This window comes from Amblyomma maculatum, chromosome 2 (assembly GCF_055883805.1).
Source record: "Amblyomma maculatum isolate TAMU_Amacu chromosome 2, ASM5588380v1, whole genome shotgun sequence".
NCBI classification, from domain to species: Eukaryota; Metazoa; Arthropoda; class Arachnida; order Ixodida; family Ixodidae; genus Amblyomma; species Amblyomma maculatum.
This window is the reverse complement of record NC_139345.1, coordinates 228,225,348-228,242,449: the sequence shown is the minus strand read 5'-3', so window position 1 is coordinate 228,242,449 and position 17,102 is coordinate 228,225,348. Positions and strand designations below refer to the sequence as shown.

Below are 17,102 nucleotides of genomic sequence, written 5' to 3'. Positions count from 1 at the left end.
TACAGCGGCGATGACTGGCAGTGCGCCGAGCCTGTACAGCACAGCACAGAAAATCAGATGTTTGCATGGAAATAAGAGTAAATTTTCAGTTCAACGCTGCTATCCAGGACTTGTGCCAGGCACTTCTTTTCAAGCACGTACTACGCACATCGGACGCGAATCGCGCCTCATTTCGGGCATGCGTGATACATGATGATACGTCGAACTTTGAAAACTGATGTACCCGCGTGCCCGAGAAATAGTACCGTGTCCGGCCGACGTATCTTCAGCCACAACATCAAAACACAGCGGTCAGATTCACCTATCTACCCGGTACCGGGTCCGTCTGATTCCGTCATCGAGTCGTCGGAACTGAAGGGACATCGCCACACGGAGGACGAGCGCTCTACGGCGGGCAGAGAAACCCCTGGGCCGTATTACGGACCGCTCTTTCTTCAGGAGGCATTTGCGAAAACTTACGCTTGGTCCCTTGATTGATTGATTGATTGATTGATTGATTGATTGATTGATTGATTGATTGATTGAGAACTTCATTTCCACCAATATAGGAGGGTCCCGCACTACTCACGCTAGTACACTCCACAACACGGTGCTCTACAACTCTACTCACGCCATGACCATGACTCACGCGACGGCGGTAGCCACAAGTCCACAATTTCATAACCACGAAAGCAGGCATTGCCCATAAAATTTCTGCAATAGAGTAAAAAGTAACAGCAAATGTTCAGTAAACAGGTAATACTAACAACGATTTTTGGGTGTCCAGTAATGTTTGCAGGAAATCTAGGCAACGCTGTATATTAAGTTTGCAGTAATGCCTAGCAACATTGTTAAAAAAAACTGTCCTGCAAAAGGTAGAATAAAAATAATTATATATTTTATATTTACCGTAGTTTTTTATCTAAAACTTTTATAGAACAGATGGCATCATGAAGTAAATAAAGGTTTAAATTAAAATCAAAGTCTGGCAACCAAAATAATCACTGAAAGTTGGCAACATAAAACAACTTACTGCTAAAAACTGTGTACAGATTGTTTTAAATTAGAAAATAATTTTATGGGTAATGTCTGTCTAAAATGCCGTGGCCTAAAAGTTTACTTCAAGTATAGTTCAAGATTCTTGGGTGAGGTCGGTTAGCAGCACGTGACCTCTTCGCCGCCAAGCTCTACTAACATTGGCCAAGCTATTGGTGAGGCCGGTTAGCAGCACGTGACCTCTTCGCCGCCAAGCTCTACTAACATTGGCCAAGCTATTGGCGCCAAGTCATATTGGCTGGTTAAGCAAGCAAAAAGTAGTTTACATGCTTCAGTTGCTGTTTTAGGAATGTATATGCAGTACTTGGTGCCTAAGTGGACACAAGAAGTACGTGTCTGAATTCGAATTTTGTAGTGTACGCATGACATGCGACTATGCGGGCTGCTGTGCCTTCGGCTGCCGGAACCGTGCGGAAGACGGGAAAAAATATTTTCCATTCCTCGCGGCAACGTTAGCAGCAACACATTTTGTATGATTGGCACCTGATGGATGATAGTAGGCACCCTTTATTAAGCGATACCTTATACAGCTCGTTCAGCCGAAAAGCAGTCGGCGTCCTAGTAGTTGTCGGCACAGCGTCTCGAAAATAATTGAGGACTGCGTAAGAAAAATCCTATGACAATTTGTGGGTCTAATGATGTTGATTGGCGTGTGGTACGATACGCAATATTGATTTAATTAGTGATTGACGAAGTGCAAAAAAATCTAAAAAATGGAGATAAAAAGAAAAGGGGGGGGGGGGGGGGGGCTTCCAAGGTATAAGAACGAAATGTCAGTGCTTGATGATGTTGAGATTTCCAGCGTCCATTTGATAAATTCATTGCAATAATTAAAAAAATGAGCTACAAAACCGTCAGAATGCTCAGAATGGAAATCCCAATGCTGGCTGATGCTAATAAAAAAATATTTGAGTGCTATTTATTGATCAAATAAAATAGCAATAAAATTCAAAAGGTGCAATAAAAGGTATCAACATTCTCAGAATGAACAGCCAATGCTTGATGATGCTTATGAAAATTAAGTGAGTGCGATTCATCAGTTAATTGATATGATTGAAAGAGGAAACATTGGATACAGAGTACAAATGTGTCAAAATGGTAAGGATGGAAAGCCAATGTTTACTTACGTTAAGTATCGGTGCCTGAAAAAAAAATAAAACTCCAAATAAACGAAAAAAAAAAAAAAAGACGTCCCTACGGAAGAGTCCTCCGACGTTGTTGTTGTGGCTGTAGGAAGAAAGAAAAGAAAATGCACGGGCCTGCTATACTGGCTCTGTAGCTGAGCCACCTCCGCTGCCTCGTGCGGACAGAAGAGATAAAGTAGAGAAGAAAGAAAAAGAAGAGGGAGAGAAAGACGTGCGCCGCAACAACCGTCGTCCACCACCTAAGCGGTGGCGGGTGCAATGACAGCCTACAACAGATAAAAAATTCGGTGGCAGGCTAGTCCCCGCCGCAAGCTGCGTTGAGCGACCAGTCCTAGCCCCGTAAGGCCAGGAACAACCGACGTTGCATCGAATGCAAAAAACGCGTTCCGCTGAACGCGCATACTGGGACGAATCAAGTTTCAAGAAGCGCTAAAGCAAATAAAAATGGAAAAGTGAGGAAACTTAATTAACTTTGTTATCATGTCATACCGGATATTTTCTTTTTTCTATTTCTTGGGAGGTATGAATGGGTTCGTCATCCACCGTTGCATGGAAACCTACTTTTTCTCCAAAATAAAGCCACAGGAATATTGTGTAAACGAAATAAACTCGAGCCAAAAAGTGTAAAACGAAGTACTGCCGAACGATTACAAACGCAATGACGCCCATTGAGAGCTCTGTACGCAACGTTTCCAAAATTTGCAGAATGAGCTGGTTCGTAGAACAGATGTGTTTTATTTCGACGTTTATGTGGCGCAGACATGTGCAAGTTACTTTCCCTGCCTTTTGAAGCTTCTTGAGTAGCATAGGACACAACTCTTCTGAATTTATCGGTTCATGTGTGCACCGAGCGCGGCTTCATGAATACGCGCGGTATGCACGAAAGAGCGGCGCGTCGTCTGCTGCCACTGCCCCTTAGACCCCTCAGGGGGCGCTCGTGTAGTTGTCGCTACCTTTAAAAAAAAATAGAGGAGTCTCAGTTGGGTCATCGACAGCCTCAGAGCATTGCACAAAACATTCCGTTAATTCTATATACAGGGGTTATATGTATCCTAGTAACCTTTGTCAGAACGTAGCTCAAGGGAGTTGCTTCTGATCAAGATATCGCGCGGCTCATGTGTATGCCCGTGTTGTGAGTTTGCAGGTAAGAAGGGTCATATACTCCCCCCGACGGGCAGGACTTCCACGAATGCTGCAGGAGCTCCTTGGCTTATAAGCAAAAGTCTTTAGGCAAACCTCACGGAGACCATCATTAATGACGGCTGAAGACAGCAGTTAGCAATTTGTACAGTTGGCAATGGAAGCACATCTATCAAGCTACATATTTTATGACAGGCACGCAAGCCACAACACGGATGCATAAACGGCATGCACGCGATGCGGCAAGCGCGCTCGCGAGAATTTTTGATTGGTTTTGATGCATGCGTTGTAGGGTTACGGTGTCATACCATATACACAGAAGCCTCCAGCTGCATCAACCGTCAGCCAGGCCAGTGGGCGTGTGAGTGCTACGTAGCACTCACACACCCACTGGCCTGGCTGACGGTTTTATTGACGTACATCAATAAATCCATGGTAGCGGCCGTAGCGGTTCTCATTTGCAATATTCCGTTAGACTGTGCCCATATTCCGGCCATCACCGAGTGGCGTCGTCTGCTCAAGCAGTCTGCTAAATGGGGCGGCGCCTCGCTGCTGTCACGTGCCTCTACGTCACCGCTTGGCCAAGAGCCCTGTTGGTCGGCGGGCGGCTGTGCCAGCGGAGTGCGAGCGTCGTCTGCTTCTACGCTGCGCGCTGACGAGTAGTCTTTTTGTTTTATTCGTTTCGAAGCGGAAGAACTACGGTAGATAGTTCGAGCCTTCAGCGTAGTGCCGGTTTTCACCTTTAAGCAGATACTGCCCCTTTCCTTTCTTATAAACTAAGTTATAGAAGCTGTTCACTACGTTAGGTAGAGCCGGCACCGCATGACACTAAATTTGACCTCCAATTGTGACCTGGACCTAATGAAGTGTGGGTGTCCACGATTCCGTGGTGCCCACCCGAAGTATACTGCGCCTTCCTCTGCCCAAAATGTTATCAAGAGAAGGAACTCGTGGTCGCCGTGGGTGACCACAACAGATCCAAGAGTGAAACATCTTTCGTACCAATGGCAGAAGAGAGGTTTGACTTGTAGTTGCACCAAATCCAACCAAAGACTGCAAACCAATACGGCGCCAGCTTAGGCTTGGTTTTCCAACGCAAGACCATCAATTCGACAATGCAGATAACCCCTTCAACCTTCCCTTCAACAAGATCGAAACCAAGTATCACTACTTCACGGACCATTGTACCGTATTCATTGGCATAAATAAAAGACGAAACTACCATTTAAACCAGTGCTTAACAGTGTGTTTAATCACAAGCTCGTCTACAGGCGTAGCCGTGCAAACGAACAGCGCTGCGTGCAGCGTATATTAAGCCCTGCAACACGTGGGTACGCCTGTCGTAATTGAAGCCAACGGCGACATTGGCGGCCCACTACAGCGAACACGAGTGTGCAGAATTACGATCGCACATTTTTCTTGCTAACTTATATCGAATGCAGTGCTTACGCGCTCGGCCACGCAGATCCCTCATGTTGCTATAGGCTATGTTTTTGCCCCAATGAGGAGCGTGGCCTAGATTTATTTAACAAAATGGCTGGGTATTCGTCTTTTAAAACGAAAGCCTCATGAGCTGCGCGAGCAGGAAGTGTGAACAGGAAGCGCTACCAAAAATCATGTGATTTCGTTTCAGAATTTGGGTGTAACTCTTCTTTCTGCAGCCTTCAGGCCATTAAGCTTCGTACCATTAAGCTTCCCATTTCGTATCCCCCACCTGGTAAAGAAGCTAGTTTGCGATAGCAATATGTGGTCCTTGCTAGATTTCATTTGGATCACATTTACGCTGAAAGTAAGGTTTATTCCCAGCTTAAGGGCTGCAAAGTTTGAATTTGTGCTGCAAGGTGTGTGTGTGCTGCAAGGCGCAAACTGCTACAAAACTAAGATTTTGCTACTCGAAAAATTGCTACAAATCCTATTTCATCTGTTGCACTCCTGAACTTGTTGAGAGAGGAAAATGGAACCGGTCGGGAACCAAATGCGGTCTCAGCCAAAGCACGAATTAGGTGGCCCTGAGAAGGGCCTTTTCCGATGCTGCAGAGTTTATTGGGGGTATTGGCGGGCGACAGCTTCAACTATAGTCGAAGAAAGGGGTCCTCGCATCTTGTCCTTACGTTGATGTTGGCCCACCAAAACCAATCCAAATGTGAGTTCAGCAGGGCCGCGGTTTCTGCCGGTACGTACCAGAACACGCTTGGCTTTTTACCAGGCTTGCTTGACGCATTGTGTGTGCGCACCGGCGCTGGGGTCCACAAAGTTTTATTCGTGGCAAACTGTCAGGTGCATGTCTCCGACCGCGTCCTACAGCTCTTCCAGCCTGCTGTATCCCCTCCACTCGTCCGTCACCACCTTCGTACGAGGGAGAACATTTTCCGCAACAATTACCTCCAGTGTAGCGGCGTCGCGCTTGCGTACTCGGAACATTCAAGTTTCTCCGGTAGATACCCAATAGAGGCCGACGATCCAGGGGCCTGGACTTCCACATCACCGTAGTTCCGGAAACGGCCAGGAACGTTGTCACCTGTGAGCAGCCGACCGCTGTTGGCATTGCGCGGAAGAGGGATTCGTCCACCTGAATTTCCTCCCCGGGGTCGCCCATGCGCGGTCTCTGTCGCAGGTCCTTGCCCACAACCTCACGGATGAAGTTTGTCCAATCCGTACGGGCCTCCGGTCCGAGCTTGTACCGCTTATTGACCCACTCCGAAGCCAAGGCGGCGTTCACTCCTTTGGCTGGGGCATACATCAGCCAGAGGATTTCCCGCCGCGAAAGCTTCATATTGGGCCGATCAGCAGCATCCTGGGAAGCGAAAAAGCTGTTCGTAGTCTTACGGCCGTGAAGAAAAGATTCTCCGTTTTCCTGGGACAGCTCTTTCCGGCATTTCCCGCCACGAAAGGTTGGGCGAGGCCCTTTCTTAACTTTCCGCATCCGCGTTACGACAGAGCCCGTGCAGTTTGGCTTAACGGGATTGAAGCCAAGTCGTCCGCACATTCCCCAGAAATGCTGAAACTTCTTGAGCCTTCCGCGGCGCTGCTCGTCCGAGGGCAGAGTTGTTAGGGCTGCCGGGAGCAGGCCATGCTGGCGACAAAACTCGTCCACAAGGTGATCATCATGCAACATGCACGCAAAGGATATGATGCCAGGATCGATCCTTACGGCGGTGGCTGTCATGATGCTCAAGATCCAGGTACACGAACGGCTGACTTAAATAGTCGTCCACGATTTCCCTTTCCTAATTCTCGTTGTCGTCCCCCTTCTCATACCGCATTATTCACATAGCAAGGTTTGAGCAAAGTATATCTATAAACGTTGATTTGAGCAACCTGCAGCACTGTCTTCGCTGCCCTTGAGATGATCCAGCATTCAGGGTACACGTGCGCTGTGCTGGGCTACACTTTAGTGATGCAGATCTGTCGATAGTAATATCAATACTGTCGACAGAATTCGGTCACTATTGAACTATCAACGGTAAAAAAAAAAAAAAAAAAAAAAAAAATCTATCGATAGTACTATGGATAGTTCTATCGGTAGTAATTTTTTATCGGTAGAATAAAATCAACTGTGTGAACTCATTGCAGCAAAATTTGGTTCCCTGAGTGCATGAAATGATGGTGCTGGTAAATATGACAGGACTCTACATTATCGCAGTCTACGCATCACCGAGATTTGCAGATGTGCAATCGAGTTGAAAAAAAAAAAACATTAGCACTAGTGACGTGTTTCCGGAGCGGCCGACAACGCTCGGCGCCGCGGTTACGACCGCGCCGATAACAAAATTGCCAATCCTGGGGCCCTATTAATAGCCATATTTTCGACACACATCAATGTTGTTTCTCTGATTGGTTGTAAGAAAAGTCACGTGTTTCAAATTTGTGGCGCAAAATTGCGGTCTGTCAATGCGGCAGAAAAAACAGAACAGAAAATGCCGTACAACTGAAAATTTTTGTCAATTTACAAAAAGTTTCTGTCAGTTGTAAACAGAAAAAACGGTAAAATCACAGAAAAATCAAAAACAGAAAACATAAACAGAACAGAAAATTTCTGGCAGGACAGCTGCCAGAAAATTTCTGTATTTTTAAGCAAAAAAAATTTACAGTCTATTTAACGATATAACACGAGGCTACTATACTCGGAAAAATCTAAACAGCACATTTACAAACATTCTGTACATGCTATGCATGGACCATGTAATGCTGCGCATTATTTTTGTTTCAGAACTTTTTCTTTGAAATTTTATCCAAGAGCGCGGGAAGGTATCCAGACAAGGGCAACATTTCGTAGAGCCGAGCCACAAATGGGGCGTTATATATGGTCATACGTCCTTTGGAGATGCGTCCTTTTTGCCCCTTGCAAGATGGCGGACGCCGTCTTCACTTATAACGAACCACTTCTACTCCTGAAGTTCTATAAGACCTCCTTGGTAATTACGGGATTTTCGGTTACTGCTGCGATTAACACTATTAAGCAGTTCTCATGCATGAGCATGTCCGTTCGCAATACATCGAAACAACATGAGGCACCAAAAAAATGAGATGACAAAAAAAAAACACACAAAAAAAAAAACACATCTATTTCAGAAACAACGTAAAAGAAGCGAATACATTCTTCACTCTCTTATATGTTGAATATGTGCAGGGAACCAAATTAAAATTGAATGCAATGATCAAGCAAACATTCGTAGTTTGTGAACTACTGAACGCCACGACACCATCACAATTGAATTTGTTGCGCTCACAGCGCACCAGGACGGTACGAAAGATTAGGGCGAAAAAAAAAAAAAAAAGGCCGTTTTGTGCACTCTGAGCGAAATGAAGTTTTAACTCACCGAAATTTCATCTTTACTCACTTCACTTCGCGATGCCTACAAAACTATATAACATTTATATTGAGTGCCTGGCGAGGTATTACAGGTCGTGTTCGAAAAATTTGACGTAATTTTTTCGCATTGCCTCATTTATTGCATGCCGCTCGTTTTACATGCATGCAGTGGTTGCTCTCCTTGCGAGAAAACGCCGCAGCTGAATCACGGGCACGTACAATGCCATACCATACAACATTTATCGAGGTATTTTATTCAAAAGAAAATATGAAAGACCTTATACTATGGTATGCAATCCGTGTGAACTGTTCAGAAATCTTTGGCGCACTTTTTAAAAATGCATTATGCGCGCTTTCTTGTTTGTAGAATTTAGTAATGCATGGTTCTGCCCGCGAGGCAGGATAACGGAGTTAACCCGTTACGCGTCCAAACTGTTTCCGTTGTACGTAAAAATATCATTTTTACAACATTTGTGTGACGGCTGGACTTGACGATTTATTCGACCTTAAACCATGGTTGAATAATATTTTAATGACAAGAGTTTACCAAAAAATAAATAAAAAATGAAAGAATGGCGCACAACCAGCGCGGCCGTGACTCGGCGGCCTAGTCCGCATCATATGTCAGTGGGGTGGCTGTAAAATCAGCAACTCGCAGATCTTCAATGGCTCGTTCGAGCACTTCCAGTGCCGACGAGAACCGGTGTACACGGTCGCCGAGGTTGTTGAGCCGACTTTCCAGGTCCTGTAGAAGCTGCACGACCTGGCGAAAAGAGCAGAAAACGCAGGTCGGATTACGTTGCAGAATGAAGCAAATAACAATAAAAAGTGGCACTCGCGAAATTCACCAATACATTCCCACCGACTGGTCATCAGCCAACCCGGTTAATTTGTAGGACCTTTCACGACTGCACAATGAAATAAAATTTATTTTTTCGCTTTTTTATGGTTAGGTTTTTCTCGCTTTATTAAAGCGTGAACATGCTATGGCTATGTAGGCGGATTTCGCGATTTTGTCGGCGTTGTAAAAGAGGAACGATCCTTAGGCAAGGAGATTTGGCAGTTGCGACGAGCGCATCAAAGACGTGCTAATCAACATCTGCCTACATCGCAGGTTAGTGCAAAAAGATGCAGTTTGGTAGATTATGGCTAGCGTTCACACCAGCGAGTCGCGGAGGTCGCGCGCCGACTGCTCACACCGGCGTATATATGCGACTCGAGTCGTTCACGAAATCTCGCGCTCCGAACGAGTTTTGGCGGAAGAGCCGACTTTCGCGCCTTTTCGGCCCCTTTCGTCTGCTTACTGCGCTTGACCACGGCCGGTCTCGGGGGAGAGCGCGAGCGCTCTCTCCCTCGAGACCGGCCGTGGCTTGACGTACTATATCAGTTCGGAATCCCTTCAAGCATGAAAATGTACAATTGTTTCAACGAAGAAGATGGGCTTATGGTTATAGTCATGTGCAATGCTGTTTTTGCTGCCAAGAACTCTAGTTCGATGAAGGCGAAAGCGGTGGTGGTGGGTGCGCCCTGTTCGCGGTCTCGCGAAGTTGGAATTTATCATGAAATCGTCTGATGCCCAAGCTTCGAGCGCATGACAAAGAATACAGTGCGTTACACAATCGCATGCGCGCCAGTCAACCACGGATATCCGTGGTACGTCCGATTAGGATCCGATTCTCCATTGCCATGAGAGGACGTTCGTAAGGCATCCGTACGGACGTCCAAATTCGGATATCCGTATCGGAGATTCGGTGCATGTTTGAGGGGCATCCGTTATTGGATGGTGAGCGGATGTACGCTCGCGGACGTCCGAGAGGTATCCGCGAATGTCCGTCTATGGCCACGAATTTCTGGCTGACATACATGTTTTAATTGTCCTCACGCAAATTACAAGTGATTCGGCTGTTGTGCAGATGACGAAATTATCTGACCCCATTCCAATTAGTGCTGATATAACATCTAAATTAATCATGCAACTTTCTAGCATCTGAATTGATAATTAATACCGTTTTCTCTCTCCGACATTTTTACATGTTCGGTGAAAGAAAGCGAAACTCCTACCAGGCCGCACCTAAACGTAGGGCCCATTGGGTCGCACTGCATAGGAGCTTGTCACCTCAAACACCTGAAAGTCGATGCGATCCGATCCACTCCAGCAGACAAAGTATTTTTGGCGCCATGGCCGCGGGTTTTGTCGTTCCGTGCAGTTCCGTGGTGCTTTTTTTTTTGGAATATCGTTTTTCGAGCTTATTTTGTGTTGTTTCCTTATTGTGTGGCTATTTGGCTGTGCTACAAAAGTGATATTCCACTTATGCGCTAGTCGAGACCTCCTTTTGGCCCTGAAGCTTTCCAACTGACTTCGTCGAGTTGGTGCTTTGTTTTGGATGAAAAGAGCGGCTGGCCACTCCCGAATGTAAGTAACAGTGCGTGAACATTACTTTTAGATGTTATTGCTGGATGGGTGAAGTTTTATAACACAGCTGCAACCTACTGCGCACTTTGGTCAGCATGAAGTTTCAAGCATGGAGTGGTTACAAGCGTGAGGCGATACCTGCCATGAGATGTTTATTCGCGTACTACAAAGGCCCGGAAACGAGTGCCTCGCGCCTCTCTCTTCTACCTGCGTTTCTTATTACGAGTGTTTGGTAATATTTTTGAGGAAACTCTCAAGGCAGAGTGGAGTCTTGGAATGAGAGTAATTATTACGTTCACCCGTGCGCAGCCGCATGGCGACAAAAGAAAGCTCACAGATTTCGTGGTTAAAAAGATATGTAGGTTCGTAATTGTTGCTAAACGGAATGCGAATAAAGCATAATGCCAGAACTACTAGGGCTTTGCAGTGGTGCGTGACTTTTTTTTTTTTTTTTTTTTTTTTTTTTTTGTAGATGTGACGTACCCACGTAGCGGATTGGAACCGAAATAATGCCAGGTCATGGAAAGAACAGGTAGGCTAAAAATTCCATCTCGTTTCCTTTGGCTTGCACAGTGATTAAACATGTACGGCACAGTATATGTTGCACTGTGCAGTAGAAGTGCACCACAAAGTTTAAAGGTCCTGTTGGCTGGCCTACCCCGAGGCGCATAAATGTTCAACCGTGGACGTATCAATGATCGGAGAGAGGACAGATGTTCACAATATTGGGCGCGAAATCGATAGCTACCAGTGCTCAATGTTAGAGGAATTCTGCCTTGATCACGCGCAACTCAGTGTTTCAGGTGTGAAGTTCGCCTGTCAAGTCAGCGGCGCCAGCGATGGACCGGCGGAGCGATTTTCCACGCTACACCGCTGTCTTGCTAGAAAGCCTACCTAGGCGGCGTTTGACATTCAGCTGCTTTTTGTGGACCCCGTAATTGAAAGCAACGCCTTCAGAAACGCGTTAAATGTACAAAAATGTATTCTCTTCAACAGTTTCACTCCAGGCTGTCAAAGCAGGCGGACGTTGATAAAACATTTGAGCACTCCAGTCTTTAGAAATCTGTAGAATCGCCTTCAGTTTGTAAAATTATTGGAATAGGTCACTTTCCGATCGCTGGGACATAGACCTTCATGACAGCGCTGTCACGTGAATAAGGACCACACCAGACCGAAAGCTTGTCTCATATAACATAGCTAACCAAGGTATACCTTACAGCATTGTGTTGATTTTTATGGTGCATAAGCGACTAATGCTGCCATGCACCAAGAACAAGGTTTAATGTATTTATTTTGTGTGTAATGACTAAAATGTTCTTTAGTATGTAGCTTGTTTAGGAACATTTTAGGAAACCAAAAATGCAGGAAATTTGCACGTCTCTCCTAGGATCATGCTGGGATGGAAAGGGATCTGTTGCAAAATTGCACAAAATGTTTCCTCTTATTTTCTCGACTCTGGCGCACGTGTAAGATATGGTTTATTGTTAGTTCATCTCCACATTCCTTGCATATTGGTTTGTACTCTTTCATAAGTATGAAGCTGTGTGTGAGGTGTGGGTATGTGTTTTGTGAACATGACCTAAAATGGCCTCCATGTTGTGTTTTTGATTACTGCATGATTTCCATTCCTTAATGACAGGTTTGACAAGTATAGTTTGTAGTTTATTTCAATGTTTCAAAAATCCTGCCATTTCACTCTCACTTTTCTTTGTACAAGCTTCTTGGTATATTCATGCAGCATATTCACCCTCTGTAATTTAGAATTGCGTCAAGGTAACCTGGTTATTTCTTTTCATCACCTTTCAAGACAACTGCCTCAATTTCATAAAGTGTAGTGTTTCTGACGACAGGAACTCCTTGGAAGTCAGAAATAAATGAGATCCACAATCATGAGCTATCTAGGGTATGCATATACATGTCCATCGCTCAGTGGAATGGTGTCAGTACGCTGTTAGAGCAGGTCTTGTGGTAACAACCATTGTCTGAGGTGGTCCTTTAATGGGCATTGAAATGCTGTGTAACTACAGGTACTGATAGAACTCTTGATCATGCTATGTGGTGATGCGATCCTTGCATGCATATAGGTATACATTTCAGAATCTGCAGTGCACCACTTGACCATTTGCCACCAGTTTGTGTGAAAATGTATTTTTCATGCATGTTAACCAGTATTTAACAGATGACCCCTGTGCACAAGCCAAATGTCTCGAGGCCACACGACATGGCAGGAGCTGTTAAGCTTACAAAGTTATATTTGAAATATGTTTTGGGACGTTTCAGCTCCAATTAATAAAGGCTGAGGCTTCCAGAGGCCTATGCCAGGTTGTCTATCACCTAACAGGGCAGTCTACGACCGTATCCTAATGAGTATATCTTAGATAACAGAGACCTGAATTAAGGAATTAGTAATTATGTTTGTAGCAAAGGGCATGTAAATTAACAGGAATCCACAGTGGGATCTGCAGACAAGAACCATTAACGCTGGCACACCATACCCTTACAGGTGGAGATTAGGAGTCTCCCTAATTTTTTTTCTGCTCAAAGCTTGTCATTTCCTTTGTTCTTCCAGATGAGAAAGATGTGAAAATGATAGCATCGAAAATTCCAGAGACCATCGTTAACAAGGATGCTGATCCCAACAGCGTAGAAAGGAACTTCAGAAAAGATGGGTGACTAGTAATGCTGGCAACAATTGAAGCTAAGTGGAAAGGCATGAAATTGAAATGCAACATATACAGAGATATGTTGCGAGACGACCAGTCAGTGGTGTGCGACATCTGTCTCCGTTAGTTTCATCAAGTGATTGGACAAAGCAGATGGGGCTTGTGGTTTTGTGATAAGTGCAGTGTAGTAGCATAGATGCAACCTTGCCCATTAATAATTGGAGTGGAGTAAGTGCATTGTTTTGTTTTTGTAAGATGTTCATGGTTTCCATGCAAACATTATGAGAAATGTTTTCCTAAAGAATGTTTGCTGAAATGTGAATATAATGTGCAATAAAACTAGTGTTTTCTTGCTATTTACTTTTCCTTGTATACATTAGTTCTGTGAAGAAAACCACCGGCTAGAAGGAAATGTAATGGCATGCATTTTGATACTTGGCCCCGTTGTGCTGGCTCAGTAGTTAAGAGTGCTTGGCTGCTGAACCGAAAGATGCAGATTTGGTTCCAGCCACAGCAGGGGCATTTCAATAGAGGCGAAACAATAGGCCGTCATGCACCGTGCGGTGTCAGTGCATGTAAAAGAACCCCAGGTGGTTGAAATTATACCGGAGCCCTCAACTATTGTGTTCCTCATAGCCGTAGTTATTTTGGGATGCTAAACCAGATATATATCACATCATACTCTGAGTAAGATGCTATTCATGGTCAGTTAATCATACACAAAATGATCAATTTTTTTCTGCATGGTACAGCAGCTGTTGTACAATATTACTTTAGCCTTCATGAAGAATATCACACTGGCTCCACATGGCCTTCAGTTGACCCTTGATATACGTCACAATCACACACCCGAGTATGTATTTGTCTAAGGGCACCTATGCATGCAAGGAGGGGACCGTTACTTTCCATTTGTCAGAACTGAAAATCCACATCATTTCTGTAATTCAACTGCCTGCTATTTGAACTGTCCAGCATTGATGCAAGTTTCAAAGAACTGCAATTAGCAAATAATCCAAGCAGGAAACCATGCCAAGAACTGCTTCGGTTTCATCTTTAACAACTGTTTGAGAACTAAAATTAGCCAAATGTTGCAAAACATAGATGAGAGGTTACAAAATCTAAAAAACAATGCAGCCTACCTGTGGCATGTAGGGTTTCACATCCCAAAGTGATATATATGTAGCTATGAAAAATACCGTAGTGGAGAGCTCCAGACTAATTTGACTGCCCGGGCTTTGTACTTTACATTGACATCTTGCAGGAAACAGAAGCATTTGCATTTCACCTGCACCAAAGTGCGACTGCCATCAGTGGCATTAAACATCACGACCTTGGGGCAAGTAGCCGACCGTGCCACTAAGATGTCGCAGCGTCTACGTACATGCTATACACGTCAACCTTTCTAGCATTAAAGCTGTCACATGCATGGCAGATATTCATGTCCAGCTTTGGACTGACAAGTTTAAAAGTGTACTATTTGTGTTTGTCTAGCATGAAAAACAAAGGAAACTAAGGAAAAACGAAAAAAAAAAAATGAACATATGTTGAAAAAGCACTAGTCATTAACACATAAAGCATATTCGTTCCTTTATTAATGATAAAGTGGCCTTCAACAATAGTACAAAGCCTGAACATTTAGGAAGGTGCTGTGCCAGGCAGCTATTTTACAGAAACCTGAACCATTTCACCTGTAGTAATGCGCATCCCTGCGGTGTGGGATGGGCACTTATTTTTCGGTCCACTCCAACATGCGAAAACTGCATCATGTGCATTCCCATTTTCCGAGTTTTGAGCTCTGTAGTGCAGGCTAACAAATTGTCGATGACTTATTTTCGTCTGATTGTTGCACAGCGCGTGTAAATAAATTACCACTGCACCTAATAAACACTGACATGCACGTGCAACATCGCCGATCATAAACGAACACACTGATGTCCGTCCGGACATCGGCGCACTCATCACAGCACTCTTCGTAATCTCACACAGCACTCTAAGGCAGTAATCCGTACATCACAGCATCTCACGGTAAGCACAAACCACACTTTCAACAAACACGAATGACGCGATGCTTGGGCTAGCGACACGCCGGCGGCACCCAGCTTTTTCAGCGCCGCTTGTATATGTACTACGTAGAACTTGCAGCACCAAACCTCAATGCGAGCAGAAAGCGATGCGTTACGTGACGCATCTCATCACAGATGGAAGTGACGAAACTTTGAAGAATCAAAACTACATAACGACCATCGTAGACGTTAATCCACATGATAACGAGGACCTAATGAGCGGGCATGCGGGCCGGCCGTCAACACCGCGATTACATGCGCTTGCGCTCTGCTTGCCACCCTGCCGCGGTCCAACTCACCTAAACCTATCATCATGCCATCTACTAGTATATCACCCATTCTAGGCACTATTCTTGCCACTGTACTGTTCTTTGTAATTTCACATTTCACGCACGCATGTAGTACATACTTCTTGCACCTCGCACGTACACCTCATACCAACTTCGATTTGGCTGCATATGGCTACCATGTTGTTGCTACCAACGTTACTAGTTGCTACAACCACATCTGGGGATCTCGGACACTGATCCATCCGGCTTTCCCGACGGATCCCAAGACCCATATCGGAGAAAAATGCGTTGGGTCCGTCGGAAGAAACCTACCGATTGGGTCCGTCCGCCGTACCTCTGAAAAATATTTCCCGGATCCGTCCGTCGTATCACGAAGAAAAACGCACCGGGTCCGTCGGACGTACCTTTAGCCACAGCCTTCATTTAACAATAGAACGCTCTCTTAGTTGTCGGTGGCTTATCTTACAGCACAGCACACTGGGTTTTTTTTTTTTTTCGATTGTATTTAACAGTTTGACAGTATTGGACTATTGCCTTCAGATGTTCAAGGCAGGTGCGGTCAATCGCATTGAACTTCCTGCGCTGAGAGAACGCTAGCAGGAAATTTAATTTTCATTTTCTTTTCAGAATCTCTGCAGCATGTCGAGAAAGGCATGTATAGTATAATATTTTCTAAGTCAATTATATGTAGCAGCTCCGACGTGTTCAACAAGAACATTGTCGTATATGTAAAAATGATGCTGGAGGTGGTATTACTCATTTGGCTTATATTATGATTACGTTTGATAGTCTCAAGGCTGGGTTCAGTGAGCTATTGTAGCGTAATTGTGCAGGAAGTCCTGGAAGTATATGTGTGTTTGCCATTCCAACCATAAATAGGATCCTACTTTTGTTGCTTGTTTATTTTTCTCCTTTTACAGCTCTCGTTGCAAAGTTGAAACTGGAATGTCATTTGCTATTATTCTACTATGAATCGTTTGAGCCTAGCTATTACCAAAAAAAGACAGGTGCAGCAGCCTTTTCATTTTACATGAACGCTGACCACTAGCACTACTACGGCGCCACGGCTACGGCTTGGCGGTATTTGATCTTCAGGCAGGTTTCGACTAAACCTAATATAAGATGGACGCGCAGTGCATGCGCAATTCCCGTCTTCGAAGTCGCCTTAACAAGTCCCTAACGAAGGTGTTCATAGCGCATGGTGAAATCACGCGCGCGGCATTTTCGAGTATATAACAGAAATACCATGCGCCGGGCGGTTTCAAAAAAAAAAAACGCACGCCCTGCCGAGAACGGCCTTTTTCTTTTTCAAGATTTCCCGGTCAGAAAATACTCTTGCGATGACTCAACGCAGCTCAAAGCTCTCATAGCCACACCGCAAAACGACGGGTAGGAACAGGCTCAAAAATGCCTCGCAGAACGGAAACGAGTGCGCCGCTCAGCTGCCTCGGCATTCCGCTGCTTCGGCACTCCGCCGCAAGCGGCGCTGTTTCACCGAGGCAATGGTGGCGCCATACAACGGGCGCCCGGTCCCTACAGG

General features: G+C 45.0%; 1 long non-coding RNA gene across 1 annotated transcript; it reads left to right on the top strand.

Moving 5' to 3' along the window:
- The first annotated feature begins 10,323 nt into the window (after positions 1-10,323).
- LOC146201464 (uncharacterized) lies at positions 10,324-13,654 on the top strand. The gene is made up of 3 exons (XR_014704893.1): positions 10,324-10,546; positions 11,019-11,078; positions 13,116-13,654. It is a non-coding gene; the product is annotated as an uncharacterized LOC146201464 (long non-coding RNA).
- The last annotated feature ends 3,448 nt before the right edge of the window (positions 13,655-17,102 follow it).